The sequence below is a fragment of the Heptranchias perlo genome, chromosome 9 (genome assembly GCF_035084215.1).
Source record: "Heptranchias perlo isolate sHepPer1 chromosome 9, sHepPer1.hap1, whole genome shotgun sequence".
NCBI classification, from domain to species: domain Eukaryota; kingdom Metazoa; phylum Chordata; class Chondrichthyes; order Hexanchiformes; family Hexanchidae; genus Heptranchias; species Heptranchias perlo.
In genome coordinates this window covers 83,206,490-83,227,688 of record NC_090333.1, presented here as the reverse complement: position 1 = coordinate 83,227,688, position 21,199 = coordinate 83,206,490, and positions in this window count along the sequence as shown.

Sequence of the window (21,199 nt, the reverse complement as noted above, 5' to 3'; positions counted from 1 at the left end):
CACAGAGAGCGTGACACTGACAGAAACACAGAGAGAGAGAGAGACACACTGACAGAAACGCGGATGGGAGACACTGATGGAAACAGAGAGAGTGACACTGCCAGAAACATAGAGAGATCCTGACAGAAACACGGAGAGAGATACTGACAGAAACACGGAGAGAGACAGTGACAGAAACACGGAGAGAGACAGTGACAGAAACACACAGAGTGACACTGACAGAAACACACAGAGAGACAGTGACAGAAACACACAGAGTGACACTGACAGAAACACAGATAGGGAGACACTGAGAGAAACACAGAGAGAGACACTGACAGAAACACAGAGAGAGACACTGACAGAAACACAGAGAGAGACACTGACCGAAACACGGAGAGAGAGACACTGACAGAAACACGGAGAGAGAGACACTGACAGAAACACGGAGAGAGACACTGACAGAAACACAGAGAGAGAGACACTGACAGAAACACGGAGAGAGACACTGACAGAAATACAGAGAGAGAGACACTGACCGAAACACGGAGAGAGACACTGACAGAAACACGGAGAGAGACACTGACAGAAACACGGAGAGAGACACTGACCGAAACACAGAGAGAGAGACACTGACAGAAACACGGAAAGAGACACTGACAGAAACACAGAGAGAGAGACACTGAAAGAAACACGGAGAGAGACACTGACCGAAACACAGAGAGAGAGACACTGACAGAAACACAGAGAGAGAGACACTGACCGAAACACGGAGAGAGAGAAACTGACCGAAACACGGAGAGAGACACTGACCGAAACACGGAGAGAGACACTGACAGAAACATAGAGAGAGACGCTGACAGAAACATGGAGAGAGACACTGCCAGAAACATAGACAGAGTGACACTGACAGAAACACAGAGAGAGACGCTGACAGAAACATAGCGAGTGACACTGACAGAAACACAGAGAGAGACGCTGACAGAAACATAGACAGAGTGACACTGACCGAAACATAGAGATAGACGCTGACAGAAACATAGAGAGAGACGCTGACAGAAACATCGAGAGAGACGCTGACAGAAACACAGAGAGAGACGCTGACAGAAACACAGAGAGAGACGCTGACAGAAACACAGAGAGAGACGCTGACAGAAACACAGAGAGAGACGCTGACAGAAACAGAGAGAGAGAGAAACTGACAGAAACACAGAGAGAGAGACACAGACAGAAACACACAAAGAGACACTGTCAGAAACACGGAGAGAGAGACACCGACAGAAACACAACGAGAGACACTGACAGAAACACAGAGACACTGACAGAAACACAGAGAGAGAAACTGACAGGAATACAGAGAGAGAGAGACACTGACAGAAACACAACGAGAGACACTGACAGAAACACAGAGAGACACTGACAGAAACACAGAGAGGGAGACACTGACAGACACATACAGAGAGACACTGACAGAAACACAGAGAGGGAGACACTGAGAGAAACACAGAGAGGGAGACACTGAGAGAAACACAGAGAGGGAGACACCGAGAGAAACACAGAGAGGGAGAGACTGACAGAAACAAAGAAAGAGCGACACTGACAGAAACACAGAGAGAGAGAGACTGACAGAAACACAGAGAGAGAGACACTGACAGAAACACAGAGAGAGAGACACTGACAGAAACACAGAGAGAGAGACACTGACAGAAACGCAGAATGGCACTGACAGAAACGCGGATGGGAGACACTGATGGAAAGAGAGAGAGTGACACTGCCAGAAACATAGAGAGATACTGACAGAAACACGGAGAGAGATACTGACAGAAACACGGAGAGAGATACTGACAGAAACACGGAGAGAGATACTGACAGAAACACGGAGGGAGACAGTGACAGAAACACACAGAGTGACACTGACAGAAAAATACACAGAGATGCTGACAGAAACACAGAGAGAGACACTGACAGAAACACACAGAGAGACACTGACAGAAACACAGTGTGAGAGACACTGACAGAAACACAGAGAGGGACACTGACAGAAACACAGTGTGAGAGACACTGACAGAAACACGGAGAGAGAGACACTGACAGAAACACGGAGAGAGACACTGACAGAAACACGAAGAGAGAGACAGTGACAGAAACACGGAGAGAGACAGTGACAGAAACACACAGAGTGACAGTGACAGAAAAATAAACAGAGAAACTGACAGAAACACAAGAGAGAGACACTGAGAGGAACACACACAGAGAGTGACACTGAGAGGAACACAGAGAGGGACACTGACAGAAACACAGAGAGAGAGAGACTGACAGAAACACAGAGAGAGAGACACCGACAGAAACACAGAGAGAGAGAGACTTGCAGAAACACAGAGAGAGTGAAACTGACAGAAACACAGTGTCAGAGACACTGACAGACACATACAGAGAGACAGACACTGACAGAAACGCGGATGGGAGACACTGACCGAAACACGGAGAGAGAGACACTGACAGAAACACGGAGAGAGAGGCACTGACAGAAACACGGAGAGAGACACTGACCGAAACACAGAGAGAGAGACACTGACAGAAACACAGTGAGAGAAACTGACAGAAACACAGAGAGAGACACTGACAGAAACACGGAGAGAGAGACACTGACAGAAACACAGTGAGAGACACTGACAGAAACACAGAGAGAGAGACACTGACAGAAACACCGAGAGGGAGACACTGACAGAAACAGAGAGAGAGAGAGACTGACAGAAACACAGAGAGAGAGACACTGACAGAAACACAGAGAGAGAGACACTGACAGAAACACAGAGAGTGAGACACTGACAGAAACGCAGAATGACACTGACAGAAACACAGAGAGACACTGACAGAAACAAAGAAAGAGCGACACTGAAAGAAACACAGAGAGAGAGAGACTGACAGAAACACAGAGAGAGAGACACTGACAGAAACACAGAGAGAGAGAGACTGACAGAAACACAGAGAGAGAGACACTGACAGAAACACAGAGAGAGAGACACTGACAGAAACGCAGATGGGAGACACTGATGGAAACAGAGAGAGTGACACTGCCAGAAACTCACAGAGAGACACTGACAGAAACAGAGAGAGAGAGAGACTGACAGAAACACGGAGAGAGATACTGACAGAAACACGGAGAGAGATACTGACAGAAACACGGAGAGAGATACTGACAGAAACACGGAGAGAGACAGTGACAGAAACACACAGAGTGACAGTGACAGAAACACACAGAGAGACAGTGACAGAAACACACAGAGTGACACTGACAGAAAAATAAACAGAGAAACTGACAGAAACACAGAAAGAGACACTGAGAGGAACACACACAGAGCGGGAGACACTGACAGAAACAAAGAGAGAGAGGGACACTGACAGAAACACAGAGAGAGAGACACTGACAGGAATACAGAGAGACACTGACAGAAACACACTGAGAGAGACACTGACAGAAACACAGAGAGAGAGACACTGACCGAAACACGGAGAGAGAGACGCTGACAGAAACATAGAGAGAGTGACACTGACCGAAACACGGAGAGAGACACTGACAGAAACATAGAGAGAGACGCTGACAGAAACATAGAGAGAGACACTGACAGAAACATAGAGAGAGACGCTGACAGAAACATAGAGAGAGACGCTGACAGAAACAGAGAGAGAGACACTGACAGAAACACAGAGAGAGAGACACCGACAGAAACACAGAGAGAGACATTGACAGAAACATAGGGAGAGAGACACCGAAAGAAACAGAGAGAGAGAGACACTGACAGAAACAGAGAGAGAGAGACACTGAGAGGAACACACACAGAGAGTGACACTGAGAGGAACACACAGAGAGACACTGACAGAAACACAGAGAGAGAGAGACTGACAGAAACACAGAGAGAGTGACACTGACAGAAACACAGAGAGAGAGAGACTGACAGAAACACAGAGAGAGAGAGACTTACAGAAACACAGAGAGAGAGAGACTTGCAGAAACACAGAGAGAGTGAAACTGACAGAAACACAGTGTCAGAGACACTGACAGACACATACAGAGAGACAGACACTGACAGAAACGCGGATGAGAGACACTGACCGAAACACGGAGAGAGAGACACTGACAGAAACACGGAGAGAGACACTGACCGAAACACAGAGAGAGAGACACTGACAGAAACACAGTGAGAGAAACTGACAGAAACACAGAGAGAGACACTGACAGAAACACGGAGAGAGAGACACTGACAGAAACACAGTGAGAGACACTGACAGAAACACAGAGAGAGAGAGACTGACAGAAACACAGAGAGGGAGACACTGACAGAAACACAGAGAGAGAGAGACTGACAGAAACACAGAGAGAGAGACACTGACAGAAACACAGAGAGAGAGACACTGACAGAAACACAGAGAGTGAGACACTGACAGAAACGCAGAATGACACTGACAGAAACACAGAGAGACACTGACAGAAACAAAGAAAGAGCGACACTGAAAGAAACACAGAGAGAGAGAGACTGACAGAAACACAGAGAGAGAGACACTGACAGAAACACAGAGAGAGAGACACTGACAGAAACGCAGATGGGAGACACTGATGGAAACAGAGAGAGTGACACTGCCAGAAACTCACAGAGAGACACTGACAGAAACAGAGAGAGAGAGAGACTGACAGAAACACGGAGAGAGATACTGACAGAAACACGGAGAGAGATACTGACAGAAACACGGAGAGAGATACTGACAGAAACACGGAGAGAGATACTGACAGAAACACGGAGAGAGACAGTGACAGAAACACACAGAGTGACAGTGACAGAAACACACAGAGTGACACTGACAGAAAAATAAACAGAGAAACTGACAGAAACACAGAGAGAGACACTGAGAGGAACACACACAGAGCGGGAGACACTGACAGAAACAAAGAGAGAGAGAGGACATTGACAGAAACACAGAGAGAGAGACACTGACAGGAATACAGAGAGACACTGACAGAAACACACTGAGAGAGACACTGACAGAAACACAGAGAGAGAGACACTGACCGAAACACGGAGAGAGAGACGCTGACAGAAACATAGAGAGAGACGCTGACAGAAACATTGAGAGAGTGACACTGACCGAAACACGGAGAGAGACACTGACAGAAACATAGAGAGAGACGCTGACAGAAACATAGAGAGAGACACTGACAGAAACATAGAGAGAGACACTGACAGAAACATAGAGAGAGACGCTGACAGAAACATAGAGAGAGACGCTGACAGAAACAGAGAGAGAGACACTGACAGAAACACAGAGAGAGAGACACCGACAGAAACACAGAGAGAGACATTGACAGAAACATAGAGAGAGAGACACCGAAAGAAACAGAGAGAGAGAGACACTGACAGAAACAGAGAGAGAGAGAGACACTGACAGAAACAGAGAGAGAGAAACTGACAGAAACACAGAGAGAGACACTGGCAGAAACACAACGAGAGACACTGACAGAAACACAGAGAGAGAGAATCTGACAGGAATACAGAGAGAGATGCTGACAGAAACATGGAGAGAGAGAAACTGACAGAAACACAGAGAGAGAGAGACACTGACAGAAACACAACGAGAGACACTGACAGAAACACAGAGAGACACTGACAGAAACACAGAGAGACACTGACAGAAACACAGAGAGACACTGACAGAAACACAGAGAGACACTGACAGAAACACAGAGAGAGAGGGACATTGACAGAAACACAGAGAGACACTGACAGAAACACAGAGAGACACTGACAGAAACACAGAGAGACACTGACAGAAACACAGAGAGAGAGGGACATTGACAGAAACACAGAGAGAGAGACACTGACAGAAACACTGAGAGAGACACTGACAGAAACACAACGAGAGACACTGACCGAAACAAACAAAATGAAACTGACAGAAACACAGAGAGAGATACTGACAGAAACATAGAGAGAGACACTGACAGAAACAAAGAGAGAGTGACACTGACAGAAACATAGAGAGAGAGACACTGACAGAAACACAACGAGAGACACTGGCAGAAACACAACGAGAGACACTGACAGAAACACAGAGAGAGTGACACTGACAGAAACATAGAGAGAGAGACACTGACAGAAACACAACGAGAGACACTGGCAGAAACACAACGAGAGACACTGACAGAAACACAGAGAGAGACACTGACAGAAACACAGAGAGAGAGAAACTGACAGGAATACAGAGAGAGACACTGACCGAAACACACAAAATGAAACTGACAGAAACACAGAGAGAGAGAGACTGACAGAAACACAGAGAGAGACACTGACAGAAACACAGAGAGAGAGACACTGACAGAAACGCAGAATGACACTGACAGAAACAAAGAAAGAGCGACACTGACAGAAACACAGAGAGAGAGAGACTGACAGAAACACAGAGAGAGAGAGACACTGACAGAAACACAGAGAGAGAGACACTGACAGAAACGCAGAATGACACTGACAGAAACGCGGATGGGAGACACTGATGGAAACAGAGAGAGTGACACTGCCAGAAACATAGAGAGATACTGACAGAAACACGGAGAGAGATACTGACAGAAACACGGAGAGAGATACTGACAGAAACACTGAGAGAGACACTGACAGAAACACAGAGAGAGAGACACTGACCGAAACACGGAGAGAGAGACGCTGACAGAAACATAGAAAGAGACGCTGACAGAAACATAGAGAGAGTGACACTGACCGAAACACGGAGAGAGACACTGACACAAACATAGAGAGAGACGCTGACAGAAACATAGAGAGAGACGCTGACAGAAACATAGACAGAGTGACACTGACAGAAACACAGAGAGAGACGCTGACAGAAACACACAGAATGAAACTGACAGAAACATGAAGAGAAAGACACTGCACTGAGATAAACACACAAAGAGACACTGACAGAAACAGAGAGAGAGACACTGACAGAAACACAGAGAGAGAGACACCGACAGAAACACAGAGAGAGACATTGACAGAAACATAGAGAGAGAGACACCGACAGAAACAGAGAGAGAGAGAGACACTGATAGAAACATAGAAAGAGAGAGACACTGACAGAAACACAGAGAGAGACACTGGCAGAAACACAACGAGAGACACTGACAGAAACACAGAGAGAGACACTGACAGAAACACAGAGAGAGAGAGACTGACAGAAACACAGAGAGAGAGACTGACAGAAACACAGAGAGAGAGAGACTGACAGAAACACAGAGAGAGAGACACTGACAGAAACACAGAGAGAGAGACACTGACAGAAACACAGAGAGAGACACTGACAGAAACGCAGAATGACACTGACAGAAACGCGGATGGGAGACACTGATGGAAACAGAGAGAGTGACACTGCCAGAAACATAGAGAGATACTGACAGAAACATGGAGAGAGATACTGACAGAAACACGGAGAGAGATACTGACAGAAACACGGAGAGAGATACTGACAGAAACACGGAGAGAGATACTGACAGAAACACGGAGAGAGATACTGACAGAAACACGGAGGGAGACAGTGACAGAAACACACAGAGTGACACTGACAGAAAAATAAACAGAGACACTGACAGAAACTCACAGAGAGACACTGACAGAAACACAGTGTGAGAGACACTGACAGAAACACAGAGAGGGACACTGACAGAAACACAGTGTGAGAGACACTGACAGAAACACAGAGAGTGACACTGCCAGAAACATAGAGAGATACTGACAGAAACACGGAGAGAGATACTGACAGAAACACGGAGAGAGACAGTGACAGAAACACGGAGAGAGACAGTGACAGAAACACACAGAGTGACAGTGACAGAAACACACAGAGTGACACTGACAGAAACACACAGAGTGACACTGACAGAAACACACAGAGTGACACTGACAGAAAAATAAACAGAGAAACTAACAGAAACACAGAGCGGGAGACACTGAGAGAAACACACAGAGGGACACTGACAGAAACAAAGAAAGAGTGACACTGACAGAAACACAGAGAGAGAGAGACTGACAGAAACACAGAGAGAGAGAGACTTACAGAAACAGAGAGAGAGAGAGACTGACAGAAACACAGAGAGACAGACACTGACAGAAACGCGGATGGGAGACACTGACCGAAACACGGAGAGAGAGACACTGACAGAAACACGGAGAGAGAGGCACTGACAGAAACACGGAGAGAGAGGCACTGACAGAAACACGGAGAGAGACACTGACCGAAACACAGAGAGAGAGACACTGACAGAAACACAGTGAGAGAAACTGACAGAAACACAGAGAGAGACACTGACAGAAACACAGAGAGGGAGACACTGACAGAAACACAGAGAGGGAGACACTGACAGAAACACAGAGAGAGAGACACTGACAGAAAAACAGAGAGAGAGACTGACAGAAACACAGAGAGGGAGACACTGACAGAAACACAGAGAGAGAGAGACTGACAGAAACACAGAGAGAGAGACACTGACAGAAACACAGAGAGAGAGACACTGACAGAAACGCAGAATGACACTGACAGAAACACAGAGAGACACTGACAGAAACAAAGAAAGAGCGACACTGACAGAAACACAGAGAGAGAGAGACTGACAGAAACACAGAGAGAGAGACACTGACAGAAACACAGAGAGAGAGACACTGACAGAAACACAGAGAGAGAGACACTGACAGAAACGCAGATGGGAGACACTGATGGAAACAGAGAGAGTGACACTGCCAGAAACTCACAGAGAGACACTGACAGAAACACAGAGAGAGAGAGACTGACAGAAACACGGAGAGAGATACTGACAGAAACACGGAGAGAGATACTGACAGAAACACGGAGAGAGATACTGACAGAAACACGGAGAGAGACAGTGACAGAAACACACAGAGTGACAGTGACAGAAACACACAGAGTGACAGTGACAGAAACACAGAGAGAGAGACACTGACAGAAACACAGAGAGAGAGACACTGACAGAAACGCAGATGGGAGACACTGATGGATACAGAGAGAGTGACACTGCCAGAAACTCACAGAGAGACACTGACAGAAACACAGAGAGAGAGAGACTGACAGAAACACGGAGAGAGATACTGACAGAAACACGGAGAGAGATACTGACAGAAACATAGAGAGAGACGCTGACAGAAACATCGAGAGAGACGCTGACAGAAACATCGAGAGAGACGCTGACAGAAACATCGAGAGAGACGCTGACAGAAACATAGAGAGAGACGCTGACAGAAACATAGAGAGAGACGCTGACAGAAACATAGAGAGAGACGCTGACAGAAACACAGAGAGAGACGCTGACAGAAACACAGAGAGAGACGCTGACAGAAACACACAGAATGAAACTGACAGAAACACAGAGAGAGAGACACTGAAAGAAACACAGAGAGAGAGACACTGACAGACACATACAGAGAGTGAGACACTGAGAGAAACACAGAGAGGGAGAGACTGACAGAAACCAAGAAAGAGCGACACTGACAGAAACACAGAGAGAGAGAGAGACTGACAGAAACACAGAGAGAGAGACTGACAGAAACACAGAGAGAGAGACTGACAGAAACACAGAGAGAGAGAGACTGACAGAAACACAGAGAGAGAGACACTGACAGAAACACAGAGAGAGAGACACTGACAGAAACACAGAGAGAGAGAGACTGACAGAAACACAGAAAGAGACACTGACAGAAACACAGAGAGAGAGACAATGACAGAAACGCAGAATGACACTGACAGAAACAAAGAAAGAGCGACACTGACAGAAACACAGAGAGAGAGAGACTGACAGAAACACAGAGAGAGAGACACTGACAGAAACGCAGAATGACACTGACAGAAACGCGGATGGGAGACACTGATGGAAACAGAGAGAGTGACACTGCCAGAAACATAGAGAGATACTGACAGAAACACGGAGAGAGATACTGACAGAAACACGGAGAGAGATACTGACAGAAACGTGGAGAGAGAGACTGACAGAAACACAGAGAGAGAGATACTGACAGAAACACGGAGGGAGACAGTGACAGAAACACACAGAGTGACACTGACAGAAAAATAAACAGAGACACTGACAGAAACTCACAGAGAGACACTGACAGAAACACAGTGTGAGAGACACTGACAGAAACACAGAGAGGGACACTGACAGAAACACAGAGACAGACACTGACAGAAACACGGAGACAGACACTGAGAGAAACACAGAGAGGGAGAGAGACACACTGACAGAAACGCGGATGGGAGACACTGATGGAAACAGAGAGAGTGACACTGCCAGAAACATAGAGAGATACTGACAGAAACACGGAGAGAGATACTGACAGAAACACGGAGAGAGATACTGACAGAAACACGGAGAGAGACAGTGACAGAAACACACAGAGTGACAGTGACAGAAACACACAGAGTGACAGTGACAGAAACACACAGAGAGACAGTGACAGAAAAATAAACAGAGAAACTGACAGAAACACAGAGAGTGACACTGAGAGGAACACAGAGAGAGAGAGACTGACAGAAACACAGAGAGAGAGAGACTTACAGAAACACAGAGAGAGAGAGACTTACAGAAACACAGAGAGAGTGAAACTGACAGAAACACGGAGAGAGAGGCACTGACAGAAACACGGAGAGAGAGGCACTGACAGAAACACGGAGAGAGAGGCACTGACAGAAACACGGAGAGAGACACTGACAGAAACACAGAGAGAGACACTGACAGAAACACAGAGAGAGAGACTGACAGAAACACAGAGAGAGAGAGACTGACAGAAACACAGAGAGAGAGAGACTGACAGAAACACAGAGAGAGAGAGACTGACAGAAACACAGAGAGAGACACTGACAGAAACACAGTGAGAGAAACTGACAGAAACACAGAGAGAGAGACACTGACAGAAACACGGAGAGAGAGACACTGACAGAAACACAGTGAGAGACACTGACAGAAACACAGTGTGAGAGACACTGACAGAAACACAGAGACAGACACTGAGAGAAACACAGAGAGGGAGACACTGACAGAAACATAGAGAGAGAGAGACTGACAGAAACACGGAGAGAGATACTGACAGAAACACGGAGAGAGATACTGACAGAAACACGGAGAGAGATACTGACAGAAACACGGAGAGAGACAGTGACAGAAACACACAGAGTGACAGTGACAGAAACACACAGAGAGACAGTGACAGAAACACACAGAGTGACACTGACAGAAAAATAAACAGAGAAACTGACAGAAACACAGAGAGAGACACTGAGAGGAACACACACAGAGCGGGAGACATTGACAGAAACACAGAGAGAGAGACACTGACAGGAATACAGAGAGACACTGACAGAAACACACTGAGAGAGACACTGACAGAAACACAGAGAGAGAGACACTGACCGAAACACGGAGAGAGAGACGCTGACAGAAACATAGAGAGAGACGCTGACAGAAACATAGAGAGAGTGACACTGACCGAAACACGGAGAGAGACACTGACAGAAACATAGAGAGAGACGCTGACAGAAACATAGAGAGAGACACTGACAGAAACATAGAGAGAGACGCTGACAGAAACATAGAGAGAGACGCTGACAGAAACAGAGAGAGAGACACTGACAGAAACACAGAGAGAGAGACACCGACAGAAACACAGAGAGAGACATTGACAGAAACATAGAGAGAGAGACACCGAAAGAAACAGAGAGAGAGAGACACTGACAGAAACAGAGAGAGAGAGACACTGACCGAAACACAGAGAGAGAGAAACTGACAGGAATACAGAGAGAGATGCTGACAGAAACATGGAGAGAGAGAAACCGACAGGAATACAGAGAGAGATGCTGACAGAAACATGGAGAGAGAGAAACTGACAGAAACACAGAGAGAGAGAGACACTGACAGAAACACAACGAGAGACACTGACAGAAACACAACGAGAGACACTGACAGAAACACAGAGAGACACTGACAGAAACACAGAGAGACACTGACAGAAACACAGAGAGACACTGACAGAAACACAGAGAGAGAGGGACATTGACAGAAACACAGAGAGACACTGACAGAAACACAGAGAGACACTGACAGAAACACAGAGAGACACTGACAGAAACACAGAGAGAGAGGGACATTGACAGAAACACAGAGAGAGAGACACTGGCAGAAACACAACGAGAGACACTGACAGAAACACACTGAGAGAGACACTGACAGAAACACTGAGAGAGACACTGACAGAAACACAACGAGAGACACTGACCGAAACAAACAAAATGAAACTGACAGAAACACAGAGAGAGATACTGACAGAAACATAGAGAGAGACACTGACAGAAACAAAGAGAGAGTGACACTGACAGAAACATAGAGAGAGAGACACTGACAGAAACACAACGAGAGACACTGGCAGAAACACAACGAGAGACACTGACAGAAACACAGAGAGAGACACTGACAGAAACACAGAGAGAGAGAAACTGACAGGAATACAGAGAGAGACACTGACCGAAACACACAAAATGAAACTGACAGAAACACAGAGAGAGAGAGACTGACAGAAACACAGAGAGAGAGAGACTGACAGAAACACAGAGAGAGACACTGACAGAAACACAGAGAGAGAGACACTGACAGAAACGCAGAATGACACTGACAGAAACAAAGAAAGAGCGACACTGACAGAAACACAGAGAGAGAGAGACTGACAGAAACACAGAGAGAGAGACACTGACAGAAACACAGAGAGAGAGACACTGACAGAAACGCAGAATGACACTGACAGAAACGCGGATGGGAGACACTGATGGAAACAGAGAGAGTGACACTGCCAGAAACATAGAGAGATACTGAGAGAAACACGGAGAGAGATCCTGACAGAAACACGGAGAGAGACACTGACAGGAATACAGAGAGACACTGACAGAAACACACTGAGAGAGACACTGACAGAAACACAGAGAGAGAGACACTGACCGAAACACGGAGAGAGACGCTGACCGAAACATAGAAAGAGACGCTGACAGAAACATAGAGAGAGTGACACTGACCGAAACACGGAGAGAGACACTGACAGAAACATAGAGAGAGACGCTGACAGAAACACAGAGAGAGACGCTGACAGAAACACACAGAATGAAACTGACAGAAACATGGAGAGAAAGACACTGCACTGAGATAAACACACAAAGAGACACTGACAGAAACAGAGAGAGAGACACTGACAGAAACACAGAGAGAGAGACACCGACAAAAACACAGAGAGAGACATTGACAGAAACATAGAGAGAGAGACACCGACAGAAACAGAGAGAGAGAGAGACACTGACAGAAACATAGAGAGAGAGAGACACTGACAGAAACACAGAGAGAGACACTGGCAGAAACACAACGAGAGACACTGACAGAAACACAGAGAGAGACACTGACAGAAACACAGAGAGAGAGAAACTGACAGGAATACAGAGAGAGACACTGGCAGAAACATGGAGAGAGAGAAACTGACAGAAACACAGAGAGAGAGAGACACTGACAGAAACACAACGAGAGACACTGACAGAAACACAACGAGAGACACTGACAGAAACACAGAGAGACACTGACAGAAACACAGAGAGACACTGACAGAAACACAGAGAGACACTGACAGAAACACAGAGAGAGAGGGACATTGACAGAAACACAGAGAGACACTGACAGAAACACAGAGAGACACTGACAGAAACACAGAGAGACACTGACAGAAACACAGAGAGAGAGGGACATTGACAGAAACACAGAGAGAGAGACACTGGCAGAAACACAACGAGAGACACTGACAGAAACACACTGAGAGAGACACTGACAGAAACACTGAGAGAGACACTGACAGAAACACAACGAGAGACACTGACCGAAACAAACAAAATGAAACTGACAGAAACACAGAGAGAGATACTGACAGAAACATAGAGAGAGACACTGACAGAAACAAAGAGAGAGTGACACTGACAGAAACATAGAGAGAGAGACACTGACAGAAACACAACGAGAGACACTGGCAGAAACACAACGAGAGACACTGACAGAAACACGGAGAGAGACAGTGACAGAAACACACAGAGTGACAGTGACAGAAACACACAGAGTGACACTGACAGAAAAATAAACAGAGAAACTGACAGAAACACAGAGAGAGACACTGAGAGGAACACACACAGAGCGGGAGACACTGACAGAAACAAAGAGAGAGAGAGGACATTGACAGAAACACAGAGAGAGAGACACTGACAGGAATACAGAGAGACACTGACAGAAACACACTGAGAGAGACACTGACAGAAACACAGAGAGAGAGACACTGACCGAAACACGGAGAGAGAGACGCTGACAGAAACATAGAGAGAGACGCTGACAGAAACATTGAGAGAGTGACACTGACCGAAACACGGAGAGAGACACTGACAGAAACATAGAGAGAGACGCTGACAGAAACATAGAGAGAGACACTGACAGAAACATAGAGAGAGACACTGACAGAAACATAGAGAGAGACGCTGACAGAAACATAGAGAGAGACGCTGACAGAAACAGAGAGAGAGACACTGACAGAAACACAGAGAGAGAGACACCGACAGAAACACAGAGAGAGACATTGACAGAAACATAGAGAGAGAGACACCGAAAGAAACAGAGAGAGAGAGACACTGACAGAAACAGAGAGAGAGAGAGACACTGACAGAAACAGAGAGAGAGAAACTGACAGAAACACAGAGAGAGACACTGGCAGAAACACAACGAGAGACACTGACAGAAACACAGAGAGAGAGAATCTGACAGGAATACAGAGAGAGATGCTGACAGAAACATGGAGAGAGAGAAACTGACAGAAACACAGAGAGAGAGAGACACTGACAGAAACACAACGAGAGACACTGACAGAAACACAGAGAGACACTGACAGAAACACAGAGAGACACTGACAGAAACACAGAGAGACACTGACAGAAACACAGAGAGACACTGACAGAAACACAGAGAGAGAGGGACATTGACAGAAACACAGAGAGACACTGACAGAAACACAGAGAGACACTGACAGAAACACAGAGAGACACTGACAGAAACACAGAGAGAGAGGGACATTGACAGAAACACAGAGAGAGAGACACTGACAGAAACACTGAGAGAGACACTGACAGAAACACAACGAGAGACACTGACCGAAACAAACAAAATGAAACTGACAGAAACACAGAGAGAGATACTGACAGAAACATAGAGAGAGACACTGACAGAAACAAAGAGAGAGTGACACTGACAGAAACATAGAGAGAGAGACACTGACAGAAACACAACGAGAGACACTGGCAGAAACACAACGAGAGACACTGACAGAAACACAGAGAGAGTGACACTGACAGAAACATAGAGAGAGAGACACTGACAGAAACACAACGAGAGACACTGGCAGAAACACAACGAGAGACACTGACAGAAACACAGAGAGAGACACTGACAGAAACACAGAGAGAGAGAAACTGACAGGAATACAGAGAGAGACACTGACCGAAACACACAAAATGAAACTGACAGAAACACAGAGAGAGAGAGACTGACAGAAACACAGAGAGAGACACTGACAGAAACACAGAGAGAGAGACACTGACAGAAACGCAGAATGACACTGACAGAAACAAAGAAAGAGCGACACTGACAGAAACACAGAGAGAGAGAGACTGACAGAAACACAGAGAGAGAGAGACACTGACAGAAACACAGAGAGAGAGACACTGACAGAAACGCAGAATGACACTGACAGAAACGCGGATGGGAGACACTGATGGAAACAGAGAGAGTGACACTGCCAGAAACATAGAGAGATACTGACAGAAACACGGAGAGAGATACTGACAGAAACACGGAGAGAGATACTGACAGAAACACTGAGAGAGACACTGACAGAAACACAGAGAGAGAGACACTGACCGAAACACGGAGAGAGAGACGCTGACAGAAACATAGAAAGAGACGCTGACAGAAACATAGAGAGAGTGACACTGACCGAAACACGGAGAGAGACACTGACACAAACATAGAGAGAGACGCTGACAGAAACATAGAGAGAGACGCTGACAGAAACATAGACAGAGTGACACTGACAGAAACACAGAGAGAGACGCTGACAGAAACACACAGAATGAAACTGACAGAAACATGAAGAGAAAGACACTGCACTGAGATAAACACACAAAGAGACACTGACAGAAACAGAGAGAGAGACACTGACAGAAACACAGAGAGAGAGACACCGACAGAAACACAGAGAGAGACATTGACAGAAACATAGAGAGAGAGACACCGACAGAAACAGAGAGAGAGAGAGACACTGATAGAAACATAGAAAGAGAGAGACACTGACAGAAACACAGAGAGAGACACTGGCAGAAACACAACGAGAGACACTGACAGAAACACAGAGAGAGACACTGACAGAAACACAGAGAGAGAGAGACTGACAGAAACACAGAGAGAGAGACTGACAGAAACACAGAGAGAGAGAGACTGACAGAAACACAGAGAGAGAGACACTGACAGAAACACAGAGAGAGAGACACTGACAGAAACACAGAGAGAGACACTGACAGAAACGCAGAATGACACTGACAGAAACGCGGATGGGAGACACTGATGGAAACAGAGAGAGTGACACTGCCAGAAACATAGAGAGATACTGACAGAAACATGGAGAGAGATACTGACAGAAACACGGAGAGAGATACTGACAGAAACACGGAGAGAGATACTGACAGAAACACGGAGAGAGATACTGACAGAAACACGGAGAGAGATACTGACAGAAACACGGAGGGAGACAGTGACAGAAACACACAGAGTGACACTGACAGAAAAATAAACAGAGACACTGACAGAAACTCACAGAGAGACACTGACAGAAACACAGTGTGAGAGACACTGACAGAAACACAGAGAGGGACACTGACAGAAACACAGTGTGAGAGACACTGACAGAAACACAGAGAGTGACACTGCCAGAAACATAGAGAGATACTGACAGAAACACGGAGAGAGATACTGACAGAAACACGGAGAGAGACAGTGACAGAAACACGGAGAGAGACAGTGACAGAAACACACAGAGTGACAGTGACAGAAACACACAGAGTGACACTGACAGAAACACACAGAGTGACACTGACAGAAACACACAGAGTGACACTGACAGAAAAATAAACAGAGAAACTAACAGAAACACAGAGCGGGAGACACTGAGAGAAACACACAGAGGGACACTGACAGAAACAAAGAAAGAGTGACACTGACAGAAACACAGAGAGAGAGAGACTGACAGAAACACAGAGAGAGAGAGACTTACAGAAACAGAGAGAGAGAGAGACTGACAGAAACACAGAGAGACAGACACTGACAGAAACGCGGATGGGAGACACTGACCGAAACACGGAGAGAGAGACACTGACAGAAACACGGAGAGAGAGGCACTGACAGAAACACGGAGAGAGAGGCACTGACAGAAACACGGAGAGAGACACTGACCGAAACACAGAGAGAGAGACACTGACAGAAACACAGTGAGAGAAACTGACAGAAACACAGAGAGAGACACTGACAGAAACACAGAGAGGGAGACACTGACAGAAACACAGAGAGGGAGACACTGACAGAAACACAGAGAGAGAGACACTGACAGAAAAACAGAGAGAGAGACTGACAGAAACACAGAGAGGGAGACACTGACAGAAACACAGAGAGAGAGAGACTGACAGAAACACAGAGAGAGAGACACTGACAGAAACACAGAGAGAGAGACACTGACAGAAACGCAGAATGACACTGACAGAAACACAGAGAGACACTGACAGAAACAAAGAAAGAGCGACACTGACAGAAACACAGAGAGAGAGAGACTGACAGAAACACAGAGAGAGAGACACTGACAGAAACACAGAGAGAGAGAGACTGACAGAAACACGGAGAGAGATACTGACAGAAACACGGAGAGAGATACTGACAGAAACACGGAGAGAGATACTGACAGAAACACGGAGAGAGACAGTGACAGAAACACACAGAGTGACAGTGACAGAAACACACAGAGTGACAGTGACAGAAACACAGAGAGAGAGACACTGACAGAAACACAGAGAGAGAGACACTGACAGAAACGCAGATGGGAGACACTGATGGATACAGAGAGAGTGACACTGCCAGAAACTCACAGAGAGACACTGACAGAAACACAGAGAGAGAGAGACTGACAGAAACACGGAGAGAGATACTGACAGAAACACGGAGAGAGATACTGACAGAAACATAGAGAGAGACGCTGACAGAAACATCGAGAGAGACGCTGACAGAAACATCGAGAGAGACGCTGACAGAAACATCGAGAGAGACGCTGACAGAAACATAGAGAGAGACGCTGACAGAAACATAGAGAGAGACGCTGACAGAAACATAGAGAGAGACGCTGACAGAAACACAGAGAGAGACGCTGACAGAAACACAGAGAGAGACGCTGACAGAAACACACAGAATGAAACTGACAGAAACACAGAGAGAGAGACACTGAAAGAAACACAGAGAGAGAGACACTGACAGACACATACAGAGAGTGAGACACTGAGAGAAACACAGAGAGGGAGAGACTGACAGAAACCAAGAAAGAGCGACACTGACAGAAACACAGAGAGAGAGAGAGACTGACAGAAACACAGAGAGAGAGACTGACAGAAACACAGAGAGAGAGACTGACAGAAACACAGAGAGAGAGAGACTGACAGAAACACAGAGAGAGAGACACTGACAGAAACACAGAGAGAGAGACACTGACAGAAACACAGAGAGAGAGAGACTGACAGAAACACAGAAAGAGACACTGACAGAAACACAGAGAGAGAGACAATGACAGAAACGCAGAATGACACTGACAGAAACAAAGAAAGAGCGACACTGACAGAAACACAGAGAGAGAGAGACTGACAGAAACACAGAGAGAGAGACACTGACAGAAACGCAGAATGACACTGACAGAAACGCGGATGGGAGACACTGATGGAAACAGAGAGAGTGACACTGCCAGAAACATAGAGAGATACTGACAGAAACACGGAGAGAGATACTGACAGAAACACGGAGAGAGATACTGACAGAAACGTGGAGAGAGAGACTGACAGAAACACAGAGAGAGAGATACTGACAGAAACACGGAGGGAGACAGTGACAGAAACACACAGAGTGACACTGACAGAAAAATAAACAGAGACACTGACAGAAACTCACAGAGAGACACTGACAGAAACACAGTGTGAGAGACACTGACAGAAACACAGAGAGGGACACTGACAGAAACACAGAGACAGACACTGACAGAAACACGGAGACAGACACTGAGAGAAACACAGAGAGGGAGAGAGACACACTGACAGAAACGCGGATGGGAGACACTGATGGAAACAGAGAGAGTGACACTGCCAGAAACATAGAGAGATACTGACAGAAACACGGAGAGAGATACTGACAGAAACACGGAGAGAGATACTGACAGAAACACGGAGAGAGACAGTGACAGAAACACACAGAGTGACAGTGACAGAAACACACAGAGTGACAGTGACAGAAACACACAGAGAGACAGTGACAGAAAAATAAACAGAGAAACTGACAGAAACACAGAGAGTGACACTGAGAGGAACACAGAGAGAGAGAGACTGACAGAAACACAGAGAGAGAGAGACTTACAGAAACACAGAGAGAGAGAGACTTACAGAAACACAGAGAGAGTGAAACTGACAGAAACACGGAGAGAGAGGCACTGACAGAAACACGGAGAGAGAGGCACTGACAGAAACACGGAGAGAGAGGCACTGACAGAAACACGGAGAGAGACACTGACAGAAACACAGAGAGAGACACTGACAGAAACACAGAGAGAGAGACTGACAGAAACACAGAGAGAGAGAGACTGACAGAAACACAGAGAGAGAGAGACTGACAGAAACACAGAGAGAGAGAGACTGACAGAAACACAGAGAGAGACACTGACAGAAACACAGTGAGAGAAACTGACAGAAACACAGAGAGAGAGACACTGACAGAAACACGGAGAGAGAGACACTGACAGAAACACAGTGAGAGACACTGACAGAAACACAGTGTGAGAGACACTGACAGAAACACAGAGACAGACACTGAGAGAAACACAGAGAGGGAGACACTGACAGAAACATAGAGAGAGAGAGACTGACAGAAACACGGAGAGAGATACTGACAGAAACACGGAGAGAGATACTGACAGAAACACGGAGAGAGATACTGACAGAAACACGGAGAGAGACAGTGACAGAAACACACAGAGTGACAGTGACAGAAACACACAGAGAGACAGTGACAGAAACACACAGAGTGACACTGACAGAAAAATAAACAGAGAAACTGACAGAAACACAGAGAGAGACACTGAGAGGAACACACACAGAGCGGGAGACACTGACAGAAACAAAGAGAGAGAGGGACATTGACAGAAACACAGAGAGAGAGACACTGACAGGAATACAGAGAGACACTGACAGAAACACACTGAGAGAGACACTGACAGAAACACAGAGAGAGAGACACTGACCGAAACACGGAGAGAGAGACGCTGACAGAAACATAGAGAGAGACGCTGACAGAAACATAGAGAGAGTGACACTGACCGAAACACGGAGAGAGACACTGACAGAAACATAGAGAGAGACGCTGACAGAAACATAGAGAGAGACACTGACAGAAACATAGAGAGAGACGCTGACAGAAACATAGAGAGAGACGCTGACAGAAACAGAGAGAGAGACACTGACAGAAACACAGAGAGAGAGACACCGACAGAAACACAGAGAGAGACATTGACAGAAACATAGAGAGAGAGACACCGAAAGAAACAGAGAGAGAGAGACACTGACAGAAACAGAGAGAGAGAGACACTGACCGAAACACAGAGAGAGAGAAACTGACAGGAATACAGAGAGAGATGCTGACAGAAACATGGAGAGAGAGAAACCGACAGGAATACAGAGAGAGATGCTGACAGAAACATGGAGAGAGAGAAACTGACAGAAACACAGAGAGAGAGAGACACTGACAGAAACACAACGAGAGACACTG